The following is a 10,040-nucleotide window of genomic DNA, read 5'->3' as shown; positions in this document are numbered from 1 at the left end:
ATAAGCATATCACAATTCAAGAAACCATGAGATTCGATTTTAGGTACCTTGAATGGAGCAGTGATGAATCTTGAAGCCTTGGCGCTTGTTGATCATAAAACAGATGCAAGAGAAGCTTCAGGATGTTGACTGGAGATGTTAGGTTCGCTCGAAATTGCTTCTAGTGGAAGAAATTGCCAATTGCCATTGTTGCACCAAGGATGAACAGTTGCGATTCCAATGCTTTTTGGCTCCAAATCGTCAAAACAGTCCAAGCTTATGGCTTATGGAGATTGAATCAAAAAGAATTTCTCAAAATGATTGAGAATTGGTGAAGATTTTGTCAAAAAAGTGATGAAGGTTTTTGATGAATTTGGGAGAAAATGGAGGGAAAAACAGTTAAGTTCTTGAGATTTGTGATTCTGATTACAATTCAGTTATGATTAGTGATATATACCTCCACTTAATCCATCCTTAATCATCCAATTAACAAAAATGAAATGTGATTAGCAAAAATGCATTTTACTAAGCAAGGGCAAAATGGACTTTTCACATAGGCCCTGTGACAGCTGTATGACAGCTCACACACTCTCAAAATGCCATGTGTGATGTGTTGCAACTTGTCCCATGGTCATTGGTTGTGTATTTTTCATTTTCACCATGTCATGCCACAAAATGCATTTTCAAGTACAATTCCAAAATGACCTGATCAAATATTGGACTTTGGGCACTTGTGACCATTCAAACCATTTCTAAATTGCATTTGTGAGGTGTTGCAAAAATCCCCATGCCAAAATTCCAATTATTTCTCAACTTGGACCATTTTGCCCTTGGATTTTTAACTGTACACTTGAAAATTGACTTTTTGCATTGACCATTTTTGATGAATTCCAATTATGCACCATGAAAGTACATGTCAAATGGAGTTTGTACATAAAAAGATCACTCAATTTGGACACTCCATGTGGAAGTTATGCCCCTCTGATTATGGGTCATTTTTGAAATTGAACGGACCATAACTTGCCAACCATACATGGGAATTTCAAGTTCTTGGACTTTTTGGAAAGGTGAGACCAAGATCTACAACTTTCATGTTGAACAAATTTTCATTTGAAGCTTCCTTGGACATGTAATTTTGAGGTCAAAAACTTTCCATTTTTGGAAACTTCCATTACAAGTCACTTTCTATTTTTGGCAATTTCTTGTTTTACTTGATTTTCTCCATTCTTAAGCTTTGAAATGTCAAATAACACTTGTTCCAACATGAATGAAGTGTATCCAACTCATTTCCACCTCCAAATCCATTAGATCATGTACAGTTGACCACAGTTGACTTTTTCAACTAATAGATGAATTTGACCATGCATAGATCAAACTGAGCTCCAATCTTCTGATGAAATGGCCCAAGTATGAAACCCTGGCCTCAATAATCTCAATAAAACCATGGGATGATCCCCATATCCATCATAGACCCCATCTCCTGATCATGCCCTGATTGGCCCAATGCAACTGATTAGGGTTGACCAGTGGTCAAAACCCTAATCTCAAGAAATCTGATCCCACACTTGATGATATCAAGACCATGATGATGATGATGATGTTGCATCATTTCAAACAAGATGAAGACCAATATCTTTTTTGAGAATCATGAAACCCTAATTTAGACCCCCACATCCTCAGATGATTAATGACCAGTCTAATGAAACCCTAGCTTGCACTTTGACTTCCTCATCGTCTGACCAAGACTTGGGAGAATGGCTTGCACAATGTAACCACATGATATGCAATATGCAATGCCTAATGACCTAAAATGATATGTAATATGTTAAGCTAGTCCCAAGAGAGGAGGGCAAATTTTGAGGTGTTACAGCTGCCCCTATTCAATCCACTGTGAACCTGTCGATATGAATAGCCTCGGCTTTCAGATGATCAGGATGAAGAGTGATTGAATACCAAGAACAGACGAACAATTTGCACTCTGATGGGATAATAATTAACAACGCCTGTCAGAATCGGCGAAGAAACAACCTCTGAACAAGAAATCCATCTGGTACGGTGAAAGCCGGCCTGAATACCGAAACAGTCGACCCGGATACCAAAATAAATGGTAACGCAGGGATAACCATGGCCTGATTACCACATCCGCTGAGGATTATCATTTCTTTTTTTTTTTTTTTGTTTCTTGAACCTCGAAATTTTCCTCTTCTTTGCTTTTTTCATTTTCTTGAACCACGAAATTTTCTCTTGCGTAAATGATCCTCAGATCACCGCATTTGAACCCCGTTCTCCTGTTTGCCAAAATAATGAACCCCATTCTCCAGTTTGAACCCCAGTCGCCTGACGATGACTCGCAATCGTCAATGTGAACCCCGTTCTCCAGAAAATGCCGCAACATCTCCTTTTCTCCATTTGAACCCCATCTCCAGAAAATGCCTCAACATCTTCTTTTCTCCGTTTGAACCCCGATCTCCAATCTCTCGTGATAATTCCGCTGGCAACGTCGGAAATAACACCAAACACCACTCTGAGGGCGACATGTCAGAGGGTATACCTTCACAAAAGGAAGGTAGCATGTGTATCTCTTCCTCAGAAGACACCTATAACGACCTCCATTGGCCTCAGCCAGAGTCTAAGGTGGCACATGAACAGAAGACAATCCTAAGGACCTCATCCCGGATACAATCTTCAACTCCAATCTCCATATGAACCCCAGAAAATACCTCAGCATCTCCTTTTCTCCATTTGAACCCCGATCTCCAGAAAATGTCTCAACATTTCCTTTTCTCCGTTTGAACCCCGGTATCGCGCTGATCGCGTAACGTCCTCCGATTTTATTTCCATCTCTGTCCAACGGAAACATTTCCTCCAATATCGCACTACTGGGGAACACTGCTGATCTGACGTCATGATGCTAGACTCCTCAGAGTAACATCTTCACCACCCGATGAAACCAAACCTTCAAGCGGTAACCACGGCTTGAACTGCGCTGATCACATAACATTTCCCATCTCTGTCCGACGGAAAAGCCAATCTCCTCCAGTATCGTATTACTAGGGAATATCTTCGATTCAATCATACGGCTAAACTCCTCGGAGTAACACCTTCATTGTCTGGCAAAAACCACTTCTCAAACGGTAACCACGGCTTGAGACTAGCTTATGCTTGCAATATGATGCATGATTGATTTTTTCTGCGTAATGCTCCATAATCATGGAAATGCTACGCTATTTATTATTTTCTATGCAACATGCTATGCTATTTTTCATGATGAATGTATAAAAAGATGTCCCTCTCAAGGGACTCTGCTGAGGAGCACGAGACACTCTGCTGAGGAACTCGTCAATACTCCAATCTCCACCCTGCTGGGGAATAAGCACTGCTGTTGGGAATAAGGCAACCCTCGCTGGGGAGAACCTCCTTTGCACCCAATCCGCTCGGGAAACCGCTGGGGAAATGACCACCAACACTCTGTGGGGATACAACAGTCTTCGACTTGCTGGGGATATCAATCCCGACTCTGCTTTGGGGAACCCTCACAGATACTCTCGCTGGGGGAAATGAGAAAAGTTGGTACAACACTCATCGACTCGTCGACCCACGGCATCCAACTCCCAATCTGGTATCAGCTTTCCACTTTTGAGAACTCCCAGGCTCGTCTGGACCTTTTCTGCTCCATCATCTTGTATTCCAAAGTCGTGCCGCGCTCGACGAGACGTACTCCTGGGATTTATACATACTTTTCAATTTTCCGACTTTGAAGAGTCTTCTTGATTAATTTCAAGGGTCGTCGGACGTCTCGTCGTCTCTCCGTCCTTTCTTCATGCACTCGTCCCTGATCGGACTCTGCGGGGAATTACATACTTTCAAGTCTTCCGACTTTGAAGAGTCTTCTTGATTACCATCAAGGATCGTCGTACGTCTCAACGTCTTCGTCCTTTCTTCATGCACTCGTCCCTGATCGGACTCTGCGGGGAATTACATACTTTCAAGTCTTCCGACTTTGAAGAGTCTTCTTGATTACCATCAAGGATCGTCGTACGTCTCAACGTCTTCGTCCTTTCTTCATGCACTCGTCCCTGATCGGACTCTGCGGGGAATTACATACTTTCAAGTCTTCCGACTTTGAAGAGTCTTCTTGATTAATTTCAAGGATCGTCGTACGTCTCAACGTCTTCGTCATCCCTTCATACATCCGTCCCTGAGCGAACTCTCTGGGGATTTGTTTCAAAGCTTCCACATCACAACCTGCAAGCGAGTGAAAAAAATACCTAACAGTTCCTGCAAAACAGATCATTAGACAAAACCGTGCCCCAGGCGTGTCAAGATTTCAACACTTGGGTCACTCAACCTTCCAAATAAGATTTCAAGCTTTCAATCTTATAAACATGCATTGGAAGGAACCTGTATGTCTTAAAATGCAAGATTCTTTATCAAAAATAATCAGACGTTTTTGCAATCAAAGCGATAATGAAAAACAAAAACAAAATTATTTGACTGAATATGCATTTTATTGATTGGAAAAGTGTGGCTCAAATTGAGCAATACAAAAGGAAGCAATTCCTGAAAAGAGGTAATTACGCACAAAAGGAAAAATCTATCCTAATGGCAATGTGAAACCTGTGATCTCATCGAGTTCCAACTCGGTTACACCCCATATGTCCTCAGACTTTCCGTGCTTTTCTGCCTTCTGAACAAGACGATTCCGATTGTCCCCTACCGGGTATTATCCATGATGCTTTAACCAAAGCGCAAACGATCATGCTAGACGCAGTTGTTCGTTTCAATCCCTCTCTTGCCTGGACCGCCCTTTCGGGTTTTCAATCCACCGGGATACCCCTTTTTGCCCAAGTCGCCTTTTCAGGTTCTCGACTTGCCGGGTGTACATTTTTTCCACTTTATCCCTAATTTTTGCCCGAACCTTTTCTTTCTGTTTTTGGTTTGCCGGGATGCCCATTTTTGCCTGGACTATTTTATTCTTTTCGTCCCGCGGGTCTCTTTATACGAAGTATTTTTTAACTGCGTCTGCATTCACAGGGGATGGAAAATCCTCGCCATCCATGGTCGTTAGCAACAAGGCTCCACCAGAGAAAACCTTCTTGACCACGAATGAACCTTCATAATTCGGTGTCCATTTGCCCCTTCGATCGTTTTGAGGAGGAAGGATCCTTTTCAGCACCATATCACCGACGTGATACACACGAGGTCGTACCTTCTTGTCAAAAGCACGCTTCATCCTTTGCTGGTATAACTGCCCATGACAGATGGCTGCCAGCCTCTTTTCTTCAATCAGGCTCAACTCTTCGTACCGAGTCCTTACCCATTCAGCCTCTTGCAATTTCACGTCCATCATGACTCTCAAAGAGGGAATCTGAACTTCAACTGGTAATACAGCCTCCATTCCATATACCAATGAGAAAGGAGTTGCCCCAGTAGATGTACGCACCGACGTTCGATACCCATGCAATGCAAACGACAACATCTCATGCCAGTCTTTGTAGGTTACCACCATTTTCTGCACAATCTTCTTTATATTCTTATTGGCTGCCTCAACCGCCCCATTCATCTTCGGACGATAAGGAGAAGAATTGTGATGCTCAATTTTGAATTCCCGGCACAACTCTGCCATCATCTTATTATTCAGATTAGAACCATTAGCAGTAATGATTCTCTCGGGAACCCCATATCTGCAAATGATGTCTCTCTTGAGAAATCTGGCCACGACCTGCTTCGTCACATTCGTATAAGAGGCTGCTTCCACCCACTTGGTGAAGTAATCAATAGCCACTAATATGAATATGTGCCCATTCGAAGCTGTAGGTTCAATCTTTCCAATCATATCAATGCCCCACATAGCAAACGGCCACGGAGACGACATTAAGCTCAACGGATTTGGAGGCACGTGCACCTTGTCAGCATAAATCTGGCATTTATAACACTTCCGCACGAAATTAAAACATTGGGCCTCCATTGTCATCCAATAATAACCTGCCCTCAGCAGCTTCTTCACCATTGCATTCCCGCTGGCATGGGTACCGAACGATCCCTCATGCACCTCTTTCATCAATTGGCTTGCTTCTCTATCATCAACACATCTGAGCAAGACCCAATCAAAATTCTGCTTGTACAGAACCCCATCCTTATTCAGGTAGAACACCATGGCCAACCTCCGCAGAGTCTTTCGGTCCTTCTTGGATGCTCCCTCAGGATACTCTTGAGTCTCTAGATAGCGCTTGATATCATAATACCACGGCTTCTCATCATCAGGCGCTGTATCAACAGCAAACACATAAGCCGGTCTATCCAGACGACCTACTTCAACATTGGGGAACTGATTCCACCACTGCACCTTAATCAAGGCAGCCAGAGTAGCCAAAGCATCTGCCAAAGGATTCTCCTCTCTGGGCACATGATGCAACTTCACCTTGGTGAAAAACGTCAACAATCTCCTCGTATAATCTCGATACGGAACCAAATGAGATTGATGCGTATACCATTTTCCGTTAACCTGATTTATCACCAGAGCTGAATCTCCATATATGACAAGGTTCTTAATCCTCAAATCAATCGCCTCTTCGATCCCCAATATGCAAGCTTCATATTCAGCTACGTTGTTGGTACACTCAAATGTTAGCCGGGCAGCAAAAGGAATGTGGGATCCTTTCGGCGTAACCAAAACAGCACCAACACCGCTTCCATTCACGTTAACGGCCCCATCAAACATCAAAATCCATTCGGATTCAGGGTCAGGCCCCTCCTCCGGGATTGGTTCCTCGCAATCTTTCGATTTGAGAAACATGATGTCCTCATCAGGGAATTCAAACTTCATCGGTTGATAATCATCAATAGGTTGCTGGGCGAGGTAATCAGACAATACACTCCCCTTAATCGCTTTCTGAGAGGTATAGTGTATATCGTACTCTGTCAAAATCATTTGCCACCTTGCAACCCGTCCGGTTAATGCTGGCTTCTCAAAAATGTACTTGATTGGATCCATCTTGGAAATCAATAAAGTGGTATGAACCAGCATGTACTGCCTTAGTCGGCGAGCAGCCCAGACCAAAGCACAACAAGTTTTCTCGAGCAGTGAATATCTTGTTTCACAGTCGGTAAACTTTTTGCTAAGGTAATATATGGCATGCTCTTTTCGACCAGACTCGTCATGTTGCCCCAATACACACCCCATAGACCCCTCGAGGACCGTCAGGTACAGAATTAACGGTCTTCCCTCCACAGGAGGCATCAGAATCGGAGGCTCCTGCAAATATTCTTTTATCTTTTCAAATGCCGCTTGGCAATCATCATTCCACCTGACCGTTTGATCTTTTCTTAACAATTTGAATATCGGTTCACACGTGGCTGTTAGATGAGATATGAACCGTGAAATATAGTTCAACCTACCTAAGAAACCACGAACCTCCTTCTCTGTTCTCGGTTCAGGCATTTCTCTTATTGCTTTTACTTTTGCAGGATCAACCTCGATTCCTTTCTCACTCACAATAAACCCCAACAATTTACCGGACCGCACTCCGAAAGTGCACTTGTTCGGATTCAACCTCAGTCTGAACTGTCTCAACCGGTCAAACAACTTGGCCAAATCTACCAAATGCCCTTCTTCTGTTTGGGACTTTGCTATCATGTCATCAACATAGCATTCAATTTCATGATGAATCATATCATGAAACAAAGTCACCATAGCCCTCTGATAAGTAGCACCGGCGTTCTTGAGACCAAATGGCATCACCTTGTAACAAAAGGTGCCCCACGGTGTAATGAACGTTGTTTTCTCCATATCCTCTGGCGACATTTTGATTTGATTATAGCCAGAAAAGCCATCCATGAAGGAAAACACCGAGAATTGAGTTGTATTGTCTACCAACACATCAATGTGAGGTAATGGAAAATCATCTTTCGGACTAGCTCTATTCAGATCTCGGTAGTCCACACACATCCTCACATTTCCATCCTTCTTCGGGACTGGCACAATGTTCGCAACCCATGGCGGATAATTAGTGACAGCAAGGAAACCAGCATCCCACTGCTTCTGCACTTCTTCTTTGATCTTCATCGCCATGTCGGGTCGAGTTCTGCGCAACTTCTGCTTCACTGGAGGACAATCTGTTCTCAACGGTAGCTTGTGCACAACGATATCGGTATCCAACCCTGGCATATCTTGATAAGACCAGGCAAAGATGTCGACATACTCTTTCAACAATACTATCAGTCTGCTCTTGACACTTTCCTCCAAAGCAGCCCCAATTTTCACTTCTTTCTTAACCTCATCGGTACCCAGATTCACAACCTCAATCGGCTCTTCATGCGGCTGAATCACCTTCTCCTCTTGTTTCAACAACCTGGCTAATTCCCCTGGCAATTCACAATCTTCTTCGTCTTCTTCTTCAGCAAGATAGATCGGATTGTCGAAGTCATACAAGGGTGTAACAGGATTGTTATCAACGAGATCCGGAGAAGAATCGCATCTGCATGAATGTTGATTCATGCATTGCTTTAGAACCGGCGTGACAAAATGAAAAGAAAAATGAAAACATTGCCATTTTTATTTTGTTTTTTATTTTTAAACTGCAAAAATAAATGAAAAACAGGGAACACCGCTTTTGACTGAAAAACATCCTTTTATTAATGATGCAAAATCTTGCAAATTTAAACATGAGGTGGCCCTTACAATGAACCATTATGTGTCGGGCAACACATATGGCTTTCATGCATATAAACTGAAAACAAGAAAAATATTACTCTTCAAGGAGAGTGACCCGGATGATCTTTTCAGCCTTCCAGTTCTGGATTCCCATCCCTGGTGTGCACGGCTTTATCCATCGGTCCATGTCGCAGTCACTATCAGTATCTTCACCCATCATGCAGATGTGATCCGGATCCAGCATCCCGGCGCTTGTGAATGTGACTGACGTACGACGTCCTCTGCCTTGCCCTGAGCCTCGGCCCGGCTGATATCCAACCCCGAATCTGTCTTTCTTCGCGGGGACCTCCATCATTCTGCCCCAACCAGGAGCCTCTCCACTCTTCACCACCTCAGCGGCCTGCTTGTATGAAGCAATGGACGGTTTTTCTTCCTCTTTCGCAAACAGAGCATTTTCCACCTTAACTGTTTCAAATGCTTGGCTCGGCGTCTCCCAGATTTCGCCGTCCATCTCAACATATTTGAAAGAGGACAAGTGGCTGACAAAAATGTCCTCTTCTCCGCACACAGTGACGACTTGGCCCTCCCAGATATATTTCAGCTTTTGGTGCAAAGTCGAGGTAACTGCTCCCGCAGCATGGATCCATGGCCTACCCAACAAGCAACTGTATGTCGGCTGAATATCCATGACATAGAATGTCGACTTGAATACCTCTGGGCCTATCTTCACAGGCAGCTCTACCTCTCCAAACACGGCCCGCTTTGACCCATCGAATGCTCTCACAATCAAATCTGTCGGAGTCAAAATCAGCCCATCACAGTTCAGCTTTGCTAGAGCCTTCTTTGGCAACACATTTAAAGAGGAGCCGGTATCAACCAGCACATGCGAAAGCACGGCTCCTTTGCATTCCATAGCTATGTGTAGAGCCCTGTTATGATTCCTTCCATCCACCGTCAAGTCCATGTCCGTAAAGCCCAGCCCATGGCTGGCATGCACATTAGACACGACCGTCTCCAATTGATTTATTGTAATCTCTTGAGGAACATAGGCCTTCTTCAGAATTTTCAACAAAGCTTCCCTATGCCCCTCAGAGCTCAACAGCAACGAAAGAATGGATATTTTGGAAGGAGTCTGCTGCAGATGATCAACCAATTTATACTCTGACTTTTTGATGATTCTCAGAAATTCTTCAGCATCATCATCAAGTTTGTTTTCCGACCCCGCAGGCGCCGGTGTCACCACAGGAGTATCATTACCAACCACAGCCTTTCCTTTTGCCCTGGCTAAAGCCTCGGCCTTTTCTTTTTTATCTTTTTTTCCTTCTCCTCCCCTCAGGGCCTCCGGAGCAAATAGTCTTCCGCTGCGAGTGAAACCGCTGGGATCGGCATTATCCACCTTTAACACGGT

This window comes from Lathyrus oleraceus, chromosome 5, assembly GCF_024323335.1.
Source record: "Lathyrus oleraceus cultivar Zhongwan6 chromosome 5, CAAS_Psat_ZW6_1.0, whole genome shotgun sequence".
NCBI classification, from domain to species: Eukaryota; Viridiplantae; Streptophyta; class Magnoliopsida; order Fabales; family Fabaceae; genus Lathyrus; species Lathyrus oleraceus.
This window is presented reverse-complemented; position numbering follows the sequence as displayed.